Genomic DNA, 15628 nt, shown 5'->3' with positions numbered 1-15628 from the left:
GGAAGACAAACTGCAAATGTTACATAAGGGATAAAAGCCATGGAGGGGAAAAAAAGGCTTGCACTGACTTAGAACACACACTGTCATATCATTCTTTTCAACAGTAGCATAGCCTGGATGTTTTGTATTTTATCTAGTCTTTACCATTTTTACTATGATCTCTAGTATTTGATACATCTAAAATAACATAATAAATGAGGTATAAGAAAATAAAATATATACCCATGTAACCATCTCTTAGTTCAGGTCACTAAAGCCACCGAAACCCTGTGTCCCTCCCTGCCCCAACCTCCAGAGTTAACCACTACCCGTAATTTTTTTATCATCCCCTCTTCTTCATAGTTTCACTAGAAATGCATATACCCCTAATAACATGGGCCTTATGGATTATGAAAGTGCTTTATGAAAGCACTTGCTTTCTTGGCTGCACATGTTGGTGCATTCATTTTCACACACACTTTATACCATACTTTTTAAAATCTTTTCTCCTCTCAATAAACATCTTACTGTTTCCAGGTTTTTGCTATAACAGCCAGTGTGAACATTCATGTATGTGTCTTCGGCTACAGAGGCAGAACGGTCTCTCCGTTGGTAAGACATATACAACTTTATATGGTCTATACGTCTTTACTTTACAAGGCAATGCCAAACTGTCTTCCAAAGTAGTTGTGCCAATTCACACATCCACCAAGAGTTTCCATTGCACCAGATCCTGGCAAGCACTAAATATCATAGGTCTTTTTTCTTTTTAGTTTTTACCAACCTACTAGATTGAAAATGGCATCTCACTGTAAGATTTTTGTTTCTGTTTTTGTTTCTGGTGTGTAAGAATAAACAGGAGGGTTTGTTTAAAATGTATATTCTTTGGCCCTACTCCAGAAAGTAAATTCAATAGGTCTGTAGTGAGCCTGAAAGACTCCCTTCAGCATATCTTATATAGAAGGCCTATCTATTAGCAATGAACTCCCTGAAACGTTGTTTATCTGGGAATGTCTTAATTTCTCCTTCATTTTTTTTTAACTTATTTATTTTTGAGTGAGAGAGCGCGCAAGTGATTGAGGGGCAGAGAGAGAGGGTGAGAGAAAGAATCCCATGAGGGGCAGAGAGAGAGGGAGAGAGAGTGCAGAGCCCAGTGCACAAGCTCACCGAATGCAGGGCTCAAACTCACGAACCGAACTGTGAGATCGTGATTTGAGCCAAAGCTGATGCTCAACTGACTGAGTTACCCAGGCGTCTCTCTCTCCTTAAATGTTATCACTGCTTCTAGCCTTTAATATTAACCCAACCTTGAATTCTTAGGATGAACACAGTAGATTGCTGGACTCTATTCTGGGGTTTTCTCCATCTACAATCAAGTGAATTGGCTTCTGATTTTCCTTTTGTGTCCTATCCTTGTCTGGTTTTGCTATCAGGTTATCCTAGCCCCATAAAATGTAGTAGGAAGCATTCTTTCTTTCTTATGGAAAGCACAGAAATAAAATTACTGAGTATTTTAAATTTTGTTAGATAGTACCAAACTATCCTCCAAAGGGCTATACCAATCTATACTCCTACCAGAGTATAAGAGCTTACATTCTCCATACTCTTGCCAATACTATTTTTTAACAAATTTTTAAAATTTCTAATGTCCAATCTGATAAGAAAAACATAAATAAGATTTCTCTAAATACTAATGAGATAAAGCACCTTTTCATTTTAAATGCCATTTGTACTTCTTATCATATCAGATTTATTTCCCTTTGTTTTCTAGTGACAGCCTCCTCTGGTAAAGATCACTTGCTTCTAGTCTGAAAAGTGGTTTACAACACAAAGTTTTTCTTGACTCCAAATTCCAAGGTAAATGCAACATTTAAATATCCAAAACTACACTTGCCTTTAATAAGTGAAAAAGTATGACCCCCTCCATGTTCTCCAACATCCAACTCACATAAACTATAGGAAATGTACAGTTCCTGTACTATACAAATAAAATTCCATAAAGTTTGCTCACAGAAAACTCTCCAAAGGAAAAAACTAAGTATGGGGGCACCCGGGTGGCTCCACTGGCTGAACGTCCGACTCTTGATTTCAGCTCAGGGCATGACCCCAGAGCCTCATGTTGAGCTCTACACTGAGCATGGAGCCTACCTGAGATTCATTCTCATTCTCTCTCTCTCTCTCTCTCTCTCTCTCTCTCTCTCTCCGCCCCCTCCCCTGCTCAAGCACACACGCTCTCCCTCTCTCAAATAATAATAAAACTAAATATGTGAAAATTTGAATAGAAGAAAAATCAAGCACCAAGACCATAATATCAATAATATGCATTGATAATTATATACAAATTGTTACCACATCTAACACATGTAAAAATTCTGAAGGAACCCAAGTTCAGAAGCAGCTTCAACATCAGCATAAGGCATTTTGTTACTTGTCTGGAAACCACAAATTAGTGCAAACAAATAATATCAATGTACCTGTCCCAAAATAATAGCGTACCCTGACCACAGAACACAGGATAAAAAATGCATTACACAAATGTATACCAAATCAACACCAAGATAAGAACAGTTTCAGGTCATTTGCCTCTGAGCAGACTTAGACAAGCATAAGAGGAAAAAAATAGCTCATATACAAAACTGGGTATTCAGAACATGGCTTACACAAGTAAAAACAGAGAACACTATTACAAAGTTTGGGTGAAACATTTAAAAGAATCACAGAGACCGTTTGTTTGACAAGTTTTGCTTGAAAAAGTGAAATGTTGGGGCACCTGGGTGGCTCAGGCAGGTGAGTGTCCGTCTTCGGCTCAGGTCATGATCTCACAGTTCATGGGTTCAAGCCCTGCGTCAGGCTATGTGCTGACAGCTCAGAGCCTGGAGCTTGCTTCAGATTCTGTGTCTCCCTCCCTCTCTCTGCCCCCTCCCCCACTCATTCTCTCTCTCAAAAATAAACAAATATTAAAAAAAAATTTTTTTTTAACTGAAATGTTATTATGAATGCAGGTAAAAAGACAATGCTTCTGAAAATACATGGACTGAAATATTTATGTATTTCAATACAAAAAAACAGGATGTGGGGCACCTAGGTGGCTCAGTCCGTTGAATCTCAATTCTGGTTCAGGTCATGATCTCACGGTTCAAGAGTTTGGGCCCCAAGTGGGGTTTGCTGCTGTCAGTGCACAGCCTGCTTCAGCTCCTCTGTCCCTCTCTCTCTCTGTCTCTCTCCCCCACCTGCGTGCTTTCTCTCTCTCAAAACAAAAACAAAAACAAAAAACAAAAAAAGGGGCACCTGGGTGGCTCAGTCGGTTAAGCGGCGGACTTCGGCTCAGGTCATGATCTCGCAGTCCGTGAGTTCGAGCCCTGTGTCGGGCTCTGTGCTGACAGCTCAGAGCCTGGAGCCTGTTTCAGATTCTGTGTCTCCCTCTCTCTGACCCTCCCCCATTCATGCTTTGTCTCTCTCTGTCTCAAAAATAAATAAACGTTAAAAAAAAAAATTAAAAAAAAAAACAAAAAACCCAGAATGGGCAGTACTTTCCATTTAGCACAATCTGCTGTACGCTAACCATGATCAGATGAGCACCTCTTAAAATACTATGGTCTGTTCCTCAAAAGTTAAAGAGTTACCATATGACCCAGCAATTTCACACCTAGTCATATACCTAAGAAAACTGAAAAACATATGGTCACACAAAAATCTGTACACAAATATTCATTATTCATAACAACTAAATAGTATAAACAACCAAATGCCCACCAACTGATGAATGAATAAACGAAATACTGTTTTGCCATACAATTGAAATATTATGCAGCCATAAAAAAATTGAAAAAAATAAAGTACTGATACATGCTACAACATGGATGAACCTTGAAAACATTATAAGTGAAAAACATCAGTCACAAAAGTCACATAATGTATGATTTATATAAAATGTCCCAAATAGGCAAATCCACAGAGAAAATAAATTGGTGGTCTTACCTAGGACTGAGGGAGCTGGGGAGAAAAAGGAGTGACTACTAATGGGCATAGGGTTACTTTTTGGGGTGATGAAAAAGTTCTAGAATTAGTGGGGATGGTTGTATACTATGAACATACTAAAACCACTGAATTGTACACTTTAAATGGGTGAATTATGTGGTAAGTGAATTATATCTTAAAAAATACTAGTCCCACAGAGATAAATCAATTTAGAGTACAATTTTGAAAAAGTGCACAACTTTATGAAAATATTAAATCAAGATAAGGAATACAACCATCACCTCCAAATGTATTCTAATGCCCCTAGGTAATCCCTCCTCCTACCCCTCCCTAACCCTAAGCAACCACTGATCTTTCTGTGGTTTGTGTTTTCTAGAATTTTATATTTTCTGGAATTTCATTTAAAGGGGATATTGTGTATACTCTGGCTTCTTTTAATCAATTATTTTGACATTCATCCACATTTTTACATGTATGTATCAATGGTTTATGCTCAGAAGTATTCCATAATATGGTTACCATAATGTGTCTAACCTTTCACCTGTTGATGGACATTTAGATTGTTTCTAATTTTTAGCTATTAGAAATAAAGTCACTATGAATATTTGTATACGTATTTATATATGCAGATACATCTTTGAAAAAAAAAACCAGCTAGTGTGTTTTCTAAAGTGATTGTGCCATTTTTATATTCAATTTCAGCTGTTCCACAGCCTCACCGAGTTAGTGTGGCAAGCTTTTCAAATTTTAGCCATCCGGAGAGTTGTGCAGTGGTATATTTCACTGTTGTTTTAACTTGCATTTCCCTAATGGTTAATGACGTTGAGCATTTCTTTTTTTGATGTTGAGCATTTTTCTACATGTTTATTTGCCCTATGTACATCTTTTTTGGTGAAGATTATTTCATTTTAAGAAGTTCTTTATATAGCTGGATACATTTTTCTGCATGTTTATTTGCCCTATGTACATCTTTTTTGGTGAAGATTATTTCATTTTAAGAAGTTCCTTATAGGGGCGCCTGGGTGGCGCAGTCGGTTAAGCGTCCGACTTCAGCCAGGTCACGATCTCGCGGTCCGTGAGTTCGAGCCCCGCGTCAGGCTCTGGGCTGATGGCTCGGAGCCTGGAGCCTGTTTCCGATTCTGTGTCTCCCTCTCTCTCTGCCCCTCCCCTGTTCATGCTCTGTCTCTCTCTGTCCCAAAAATAAATAAAAAAAAAAAAACGTTGAAAAAAAAAATTAAAAAAAAAAAAAAAAAAGAAGTTCCTTATATAGCTGGATACAAGTCCTTTATGAAATAAATAATCTGAAGATATTTTCTCCCAGACTGTGGCTTGTCTTTTCATTCTTATGAAGAAGATAGAAGTTTTTAATTTTGATGAAGTCCAATTTATCAGCCTTTTCTTTTATGGAGCATACTTTTGGGGTCGTATCTAAGAAATCTTTGCCTAACCCAAGGTCATAAAGATTTTTTCCTATGTTTCCTTCTTCAAGTTATCAAAAGTTTTACATTTAGGTCTACTTTCTATCTTGAGCTCATTTCTGTATATGGTTTAAAGTATGTATCTAGGGGCACCTGGCTGGCTCAGTCGGTTAAGCGTCTGACTCTTGATCTTGGCTCAGGTCATAACGTTACAGTTCTTGAGTTTGTGCCCCATATCAGGCTCTGCGCTGATGGCAAGGAGCCTGCTTGGAATTCTGTCTCTCTTTCTCTCTGCTCTCCCCCCATTTACGTGCTCGCTCTCAATCAAAATAAATAAACTTTAATGAAGTATGTATCTAAGCTCATATTTGTGTACTGTGACTATCCAAATGTTTCAGTACCATTTATTTATTTATATTTTTAATTTTTTATTTTTGAGAGAGAGAGAGAGCATGAGTGGGGAAGAGGTAGAGGGGCAGGGAGGAGGGAGACAGAGAGGGAGAGAGGGAGAGAGAGAGAGGGAGGGAGAGAGAGAGAGGGAGGGAGAGAGAGAGAGGGAGGGGGAGAGAGAGAGAGAGGGAGGGGGAGAGAGAGAGAGAGGGAGGGGGAGAGAGAGAGAGAGGGAGGGAGAGAGAGAGAGAGGGAGGGAGAGAGAGAGAGAGGGAGGGAGAGAGAGAGAGAGGGAGGGAGGGAGAGAGAGAGAGAGGGAGGGAGAGAGAGAGAGAGGGAGGGAGAGAGAGAGAGGGAGGGAGAGAGAGAGAGAGGGAGGGAGAGAGAGAGGGAGGGAGGGAGAGAGAGAGGGAGGGAGAGAGAGAGAGAGAGAGGGAGGGAGAGAGAGAGAGAGGGAGGGAGAGAGAGGGAGAGAGAGGGAGAGAGAGGGAGAGAGAGGGAGGGAGGGAGAGAGAGGGAGGGAGAGAGAGGGAGGGAGAGAGAGGGAGGGAGAGAGAGAGAGGGAGGGGGAGAGAGGGAGGGGGAGAGAGGGAGGGAGGGAGGGAGAGAGGGAGGGAGGGAGAGAGGGAGGGAGGGAGGGAGAGAGGGAGGGAGAGAGAGAGAGAGAGAGAGAGAGAGAATATCCTAACAAAGCTGCACACTCAGCGAGGAGCAAAACACAGAACTCGATCCCACAACCCGAGGATCATGACCTGAGCTGAAATCAAGAGTTGGACGCTCTGGAACCAGAAAAGGCCCTGAATAGCCAAAACAATCCTGAAAAAGAAAACCAAAGCTGGAAGCATCACAATCCCAGACTTCAAGCTGTATTACAAAGTTGTGATCATCAAGATAGTATGGTACTGACACAAAAACAGACACTTAGATCAATGGAACAGAATAGACAACCGAGAAATGGACCCACAAACATATGGCCAACTAATCTTTGACAGAACAGGAAAGAATATCCACTGGAAGAAAGATAGTCTCTTCAGCAAATGGTGCTGGAAAAACTGGACAGCAACATGCAGAAGAATGAACCTGGACCACTTTCTTACACCATACACAAAAATAAACTCAAAATGGATGAAAAACCTAAATGTAAGACAGAAAGCCATCAAAATCCCAGTGGAGAAAACAGGCAACAACCTCTTTGACTTGAGCCACAGCAACTTCTTACCTGAATGTCTCCAGAGGCCAGGGAAACAAAAGCAAAAATGAACTATTCCTTTTTAAAAGAATTTTTTTTAACATTTATTCATTTTTTGAGAGACACAGACAGTGCGAGTGGGGAAAGGACAGAGAGGGAGACGCAGAATTCAAAGCAGGCTCTGAGCTGTCAGCACAGGGCCCAACATGGGGTTCGAACTCATGAACAGTGAGAACATGACCTGAGCCAAAGTCGGACGCTTAACCTGCTGAGCCACCCAGGCGCCCCAAAAACAAACTATTCCTCATCAAGATAAAAAGCTTCTGCACAGCGAAGGAAGCAAACTAAAAGGCAACCAACGGAATGGGAAAAGATATTTGCAAATGACATATCTGATAAAAGGTTAGTATCCAAAATCTATAAAGAACTTATAAAAACCAACACAATCCAGTGAAGAAATGGTCAAAACATGAATAGACACTTTTCCAAAGAAGACATCCAGATGGCTAACAGACACATGAAAAAATGCTCAACATCACTCATCATCAGAGAAATACAAATCAAAACCACAATGAGATACCACCTTACAGTGTGGCTAAAATTAACTCGGGCAACAACAGATGTTGGCGAGGATACAGAGAAAGAGGAACGATTTGCACTGCTGGTGGGAATGCAAACTGGTTGCAGCCACTCTGGAAAACAGTATGGAGGTTCCTCAAAAAGTTAAAAATAGATGGGGCTCCTGGATGGCTCAGTCAGTTAAACGTCTGACTTTGCCTCAGGTCATGATTTTGCAATTTGTGGGTTCAAGCCCCATGATGGGCTCTGTGCTGACAGCCTGGAGCCTGCTTGAGATTCTGTGTCTCCCTCCCTCTTTGCCCCTCCCTGGCTCATGCTCTGTCTCTCTCAAAAATAAATAAAGGTTAAAAAAGTTAAAAAAAAAAAAGTTAAAAATAGAACTACGCTATGACCCAGGAATTGCACTAGTAGGCATTTATCCGAAGGATACAGAAGTGCTATTTCGAAGGGGCACATGCACTCTAATGTTTATAGCAGCACTGCTGACAACAGCCAAAGTATGGAAAGAGCCTAAATGTCCATTGACTGATGACTGGATAAAGAAGATGTGGTATATATACACAATGGAATATTACTTGGCAATCAAAAATAATGAAATCTTGCCATTTACAACAACATGGATGGAACTAGAGTTATTATGCTAAGCAAAATCAGTCAGAGAAAGACAAGTATCCTATGACTTCACTCATGTGCAATTTAAGATACAAAACAGATGAACGTAAGGGAAAGGAACCAAAGATAATATAAAAACAGAGGGAGATAAACCATAAGAGGCTCTTAAATATAGAGAACAAGCTGAGGGTTGCTGGAGGGGTGTTGGGTGGGGGGAATGGGCTAAAGGGGCAAAGGGGCATTAAGGAGGACACTTGTTGGGATGAGCACTGGGTGTTATATGTAAGTGATGAATCACCAAATTATATTCCTGAAACCATTATTACAATATATTTGAAAGCCTATCCTTTTTCTCCTGAATTGCCTTTGTTCCTTTGTCAAAATCAGTTGTCCATAGTGTATGTCTGTTTCTAGACTCTGGATACTCTGTTCTTCTGATCTATCTGTCTTCATGACAATACCACTGTCATGATTACTGTAGCTTTATAATAAATTTTGAAATCAGGTAGTATTGGTCCTCCAACTTTTTTCTTCTTTTTCAAAGAAGTTTTAGCTATTCTACATATTTGCATTTCCATGTGAATTTAGAATTTGCTTTTCAATTTTTTTAAAAAATACTTCTAATGTTTATTTTTGAGAGAGAGAGACAAAGACAGAGACATGAGTGGGGGAGGGGCAGAGAGAGGGAGACACAGAATCCAAAGCAGGCTCCCAGGCTCTGAGCTGTCAGCACAGAGCCCAACACGGGGCTCAAACCACAAGCCGTGAGATCATGACCTGAGCTAAAGTCGGACACTTAACTGACTGAGCCACCCAGGCACCCCTTTGCTTGTCAATTCCCATAAAAAAGCTGACTGGGATCTTCACTAGAATTATACTGAATTATAAATGACATCCCAACAATATTAAGTTGATCCATGAGTGGTACATATTTCTCCACTGGTGTTCTTCAATTTCTCTAAGTAACATGTTATAATTCTCCATGTTCAGATCTTAGACATCTTTCTGAAACTTAAAATATTTAATATTTGTATACAATTGTAAATTATTTTTTAATTTCAATTACCAACTGTTGCTAATATGTAAAAATATATTTGATTTTTGTTTTTCTTATATCCTGCAACCTTGCTAAATCCACTACCTCTAACAAGGGCTTTCTTATAGATTCCATCAGGTTTCCAACATAAAAGACCATGTCAATATGTCTTCACTTCCAATGTGGATGCCATTTATATGTGTGTGTGTATCTCTCTATCTTATTACACTGGCTAGAACCTCCAAAACAACATTGAACACAGGTGATGAGGGAAGACATCCTGGTCTTGTTCCTGATCTTAGCTAGAAAACACTTTGTTTCACCATTAATTATGATGTTAGTTGTAGGATTTTATTAGATGCTCTTTGTCAGATTAAGGAAATTACCATCTATTTTAGTTTGCTGAGAGTTTTTATCAAAAATTAATGTTAGTGAGCATCTGGGTGGCCCAGTTGATTGAGTGTCCAACTTTTGATTTTGACTCAGATCATGATCTCACAGTTAATGGGATCAAGCCCTGTGTCAGGCTCCACCCTGATGGTGCAGAGCCTGCTTGGGTTTCTCCCTCTCTTCTCCTCTCTCTCTGCCCCTCCCCCACTCAGATGCTCACTTTCTCTCAAAATAAACATTTTTTAAAAATTGATGTTAGATTTTGTCAAATGCTTTATTTGCATCCATTAAGATGACTGTATGATAGTGTTACTATGGTGAATCATGTTGATTTTCAAATGCTGAACTAATATTCAAATTATGAACTAACCTTGTATTCCTGAACTGAAATAAATCCCATTTGAGTATGATGTCTAATCCTTCTCATAGTGTTGGGTTCTATTTGCTAAAATTTTGTTTAGAATTTTCACATCTATATTCATGTTCATGAGGGGATATGTCCATAGTTTTTCCCGACTCATGATTTTTAGATATTAGAAACCTAAACTATATATTCATCCTGAGAAAGGTAGTAACTGTTATTAGCAAGTAGGCAAAGAAGTACAGGGATCTCACTTATCATGGAAATAAAGCTTCTACTTAGAAGTAAATGGAAGGATGAATAAAATTATTGCAAACCTCAAAGCTAAGAGGACAATTTAAAGACCTATACTTTAAAAGGTCTGTCTCCAGGAAATAGATTTGTTCAATAAATCAAGGAAAAATTAGAATAGTTTTTTTTTTAAGAATAATAAACAACAACAACAACAAAAAAGAATAATAAACAGGGCACGTGGGTGACTCAGCTGGTTAAGCAAGGACTCTTGATTTCAGCTCAGGTCATGATCTCGTGGTTTGTGGGATCAAGCCCGCTGTCAGGCTTTGCACTGACAGCTCAGAGCCTGCTTGGGATTCTCTCTCTCCCTCTCCCCAACTTGTGCTCTCCCACATGCACACTCTCTCTCAAAAATAAGTAAACATTAAAAAAGAAGAAGAAACATTAGAATAATTACAAGGAGCAGTAATTATGAGCAGAAAGAAAAGTAAAAAAAAGTGTGCTCAACCTCAAATCAACTCAGGGGTGTGTGGAATATAAGGCTTAAAAGTAAATGGATGGGGCACCTGGGTGGCTCAGTCAGTTAAGTGTCCGACTTCAGCTCAGGTCATGATCTCACAGTTTGTGGGTTCGAGCCCCGTGTCGGGCTCTGTGCTGACAGCTCAGAGCCTGGAGCCTGCTTGGGATTCTGCATCTCCCTCTCTCCCTGACCCTCCCCCACTCACACTCTGTCTCTCTTTCAAGAATAAACATTAAAAAAAAATTTAAAAAATAAGTAAATGGAAATTTGGGGCACCTGGGTGTCTCCACCAGGTGAATGTCCAACTCTTGGGTTTCGGCTCAGGTCATGATCTCATGGTTCATGGGATCGAGCCCCACACTAGGCTTCGTGCTGACAGCATGGAGCTGCTTAGGATTCTCTTTCAAAATAAATAAATAAACTTTTTTTAAAAACAGTAAATGGAGATTCAGAGGTTTGTAATACACTGGCTGGGCAAGAAAAGGGACCTCAAAAAGAAATCTTAAGACTATTGTTGCAACCATGACAAATTCCTAAATTTTACTAAAATACAGAACTCAAATACTATTCATAAAGAAAAATTATGATGTACAATCCCCTATCCCCCAGTAATATAAACACTGTCATAAATAATCTCTGGAAAGGCCCCTCCTCCCAAATGACTTTAAATTTACAGGCCATGGACTCTGGGCAACTGGCACACACTGAACAGAAAACTGGCAAGGCTGACACCAAGAATATATTATTTTACCCTTCTTCCTTCAGTTACCATTAAGTTTGTAGTCTTTGCTTGACAACAGTGTTATGGGTGTGAACTGAGTAAGCACTGAATTATCCAAAGTTCTTTTTTGAACAACTGCTGAAAAGCTCAGGAGCTTTACTTGACATTTCCAAACCGACTGGATGTGAAGCAGGTACCATGAAATGAGCTTTACGTCTTCACACTAAAAAGTGAGACACATGGAAAGATCTGGCTGAATTAATTCAAACTTTAAGATTAAATCCAGGCTGCAACTGCTCAAAGAACCCAAATTCTACTGGTCAAGTGAGTGCAAGCCCTCTGGCTGAGACTAAGAACAAACAGGTAAAGGATGGTTAACCTGGAGAAGGATGGCTTAAAATCTTTAACTCCCTTTTTACTAGGTTGAATCATTTACAATTGCCATTTCTGTAGGTCAGAAATAGAATATTGACAATTTTATTTAGTTCAATGTAATTTAATTCTACACTGTTTTTTATTATTTCAGAGCCTTCTCCACAGGTCCCAAGAGCACACACAAAGAACATAAGTTGGTACTGGAGAGTCTTTCTTCATGGAGGTAAAAGCGAAACTTATCTCACGTTATCACTAACCTTCTCCCCCAGCTGCCACCGTCACTACTTCTACACCCCTGCTAATTTCAGGCTTAAATTACTGAACTCAAAAGTGAAGAGGGAAGAATCAGATCTCCCATTTCCATCTCTGACCCCTTCACTCATCCTTCGTTATTCTTCTCTACCAGAGGAGTGATGTATCTTACTGGTGAGTGGCAAGAGCCTAACATTGGCTGATTCATTTCTCCAATGGATGGAGTTCACATTTTAGGACGCTATAAAAATGCAGAAGGAATGGTTCTGAATATGAATGCCTGTTCTGCAACCTCTAATTCTTAGGTTAGTCATCCTATGTAAACTAAGGATGTCGACTAGGCCACGGATCAATTATGTTCTCCAATATGGTTGAATAAGACTAAATTTTTATTTCCATCTGTCTGGCTTCTGTGGTTTATTTCTCAAGGTGTTCTAGACTCAGAGGTTAAGGGAAAAGATACAATCAATGATCAACCATCACATATAACCAGACATGTTTAACACAAGGTAATAGTTTAATAAATACAGGGTACATGTGAGACAATATAATCTCAAAATATGTAATTCTTTTAACTACAAAGAGACAAAAAAGATTTTTGACGTAATCCTAAATAAATTTTAAAAAGCAGAAATACTCTGTGAATGCCTCTGAAAACAGTTATAAAGCATGCATGTGAAAAATGTAAGATATTATGCAAAGAAATAAATAAAGCTAAAATAAGGTGATGAGAATACAGGAGATTTTTTATTTTTTAAAAAATCTTCTTAATGTTATTATAGAATCTTTCGGTGCCTATGCCTCAAGATAAAACCTGAAAGGAAATGTATGGAAAAAAGGAGCTCTTGGAATAGCGGCACTCCAGATGTTTTTTAATATCTCTTAATTGTCGTTATAATGCCACATCATGTACCAAAAGAAATTTTATTCAAATAAATATAAATCAGAATGCTCAGAGCACCCCACCCTCTTGTGTATACCTGGGAGTTCTGTTTCCAGGAAGCCATCTATCTTATTTTCTGCTAATCCGAGGCAGCAGTCACAGCCACTCTTGCACTGAAGTGATCTGTTTAGGTAAGCTGAGACTCTCAGATCAGATGTCTCACTGGTACCAGGTCATGGTCAGCTTTCAAGTAATCAATGAAACCCTCATGTAGCCATGGGCTCAATTCCCCAGGTTACCACCAGGAACCTCAGTACAGCAATGTCCTTCCTCTCTCCAAACTGCTAGCAACATTTTTAGGTTCATTCTCCACTGACCTTTGCGCAATACTCAAACAAAGCTCCCATTTAACTGGCAACCCTCCTCCCACCCTCACTCCATCTTTACCCTCTTTCTGTCTTCCCCACCCCAGATCCACTTAATTTAAAAAAAAAAAAAAAAAAAAATCAATACCGATCTTGTTGAAAGTTTTGCTTGGACTAAGTCTCTTCTAATATATCTAGTATTTTAATTAAGTCAGCTATTAGTAAAGGCTAATTATAGAAAATGGCCTTGTCTTTCTTTGTACAAGCAACTCTGACTGAAGAAAAACAGAACAAAATTGAGCATAAGTTTTTGCTGAAATATCAACTAAAATCTGGAAAAGGAAAAAAAAAGTTTGGTTGCTATTTATAATTTTCTATGTTTTTTATCCAGGGACAAGAGTATAAAACCCTACAATTTATGAATGCTATTTTGAGATAATTTTTCTCACCTAATCGCTTTTTTAAATACCATCTACCCTGTTTAAACTTCTCTATGAAGGAATTTTACCTTCCTTCACTCATGCATGGCAGGCACACTGGCCTGCACATCTAGCATGTATTAATTCATTTAATCCCTGTGAGGTAGATGTTATCCCCAATTGACAGGCGAGGAAACGAGGCACTGAGAGACCCTAAGTAATTTTGCCCAGGTTACATAACAGTTACATACCAGCTCAACCCAGGATGAAGCTGAGGCAATCTTGTTCCAGACATACTACTATGTTGTCTGACCTTTCCTGCTAGAGACTGCAGCCCCCCAATCTCTCCCTTCTCCTGTGCTTGTTACATACACCCCACAATAAGCTTATCACACTCTGTATACTCTTTGTTTTCTTATTTGCTTCATATGTGTTTGTACTTGTTCCCCAACTAAATTATAAGTTCCTGGCAGGCAAGGCAACCATGACATTTGCTTCTTGCCCCTACTTCCAGCAGATTGCTATGTATAAAACATTCAATACACCCTTTTTAAGCTGATTGATTTAAATCCCTGGCAATTTCTATAACATTATAAAAAGAGATTTTTTTCTATTTTCTAAATTCAAAAAGGAGAAAACTGACATATTCAAGCATGATGACCAGAGAGTTCTACAGAGGGAAAACTGGGCATAATCCTGCCCTTGCTACAACCCTAAGGGACATGAAGCCACGGGCTATATGACTCAGCAAAATTACTTTAACACCTGAAGGATAGCTCATGCCATCAGTGACAGATTTAGCATTACTAAAGTTAGGAAACTGACTACCTATATTTATTTTTCTTCTTAATGCATCTCCTCCTGGTGAGTCATATCTACAAAACTGACAGACTGAAGTTTTTCCATTTCCTAAGAGAACTAACATTTAAAGAAAATTAGATGAAGTTTCTTCAGCATATGTATAATCAGTAAGTGACAATCTGTGTTAGCAGGAATAGCACACACAGGGAAAAACATACTAAAATCAGAAAGGCTTCCAGGCCTGGCAAGCATACTAAATTTTAAATAATGTTTTTTAATCCATCAAAACAAGAAAATAAAAATGGGTGTTCAAAGACACGAAATGTTTTAAAGCACACGCTAATCAGCCCATGTACTAAGGCACTTCAGAGTTAACCAAAAACCTTAAGACTGGATATTAAGAAGTACACAGACCATAAGTAAAAGAAAATACCCTTAGTAAAACAGGACTTTTACTCAAACATTTCATCAAGCTTCTTGACTGTAATTCTACAACATAAAAATCTGGGGGACTACAGGTCTTAAGAGAAATTTCAGAGGATAAAGGAGAGAAGCTTAGGGTTTTATGGGCTTCTTATTAAACACCAACTTTCCAATGCACGGCTAACAGCTTTAATTTACACACAAATAAATATCAAAAAATTGTGCTAGCTCTCTAATGCAGCTGAGCTATCTCTGGAAAAGGCTAATGTGATCCTGAAATACACACAAAAAATTCTGATTATGGGATTTAACTTTTTTTCTTTTAGCATCTGTTAGCTTTCTGAAGCCAACCAAGTTGTGTGGCAATAGAAGCAAAAGCAAACCGGTGTTTCTTGTAGGCTGAGACAGATGGCCTGTTCCTTATGCGCTACAGTCTCTAAATTATTAAAAACAAAGAGCATTTAACACCACTTACCTATACACTTAAAAATGGTTAAAATGATCAAAAGCAAACAAACAAGGAATTTTAAGCCAGTGAATAAAGCGAAAAAGAAAATTACTCTGAATTTAATGTAAAATGGTCTTCCAAGATGCAGACTAATGTGTTTTCAAATCATAGTTGTCCCCAAAAATATGGACACTACATTCTATAAAGAACTATAAATTAATTATAGGTCCACCTTGAGAGCTGGAGGCAAGTAAA

At 38.8% G+C, this 15628-nt stretch overlaps 1 protein-coding gene across 2 annotated transcripts in view; it reads right to left on the bottom strand.

Moving 5' to 3' along the window:
• The window catches only part of RNF115 (ring finger protein 115), an 84814-nt gene that overhangs the window by 37470 nt on the left and 31716 nt on the right, over positions 1–15628 (bottom strand). The gene's annotated exons all lie outside the window — the stretch shown is intronic.

Source organism: Panthera onca, chromosome C1 (genome assembly GCF_046562875.1).
Source record: "Panthera onca isolate mPanOnc1 chromosome C1, mPanOnc1 haplotype 2, whole genome shotgun sequence".
NCBI classification, from domain to species: domain Eukaryota; kingdom Metazoa; phylum Chordata; class Mammalia; order Carnivora; family Felidae; genus Panthera; species Panthera onca.
Note: the sequence above shows the minus strand (reverse complement) of the source record. Positions and strands in the feature narration are given on the sequence as shown.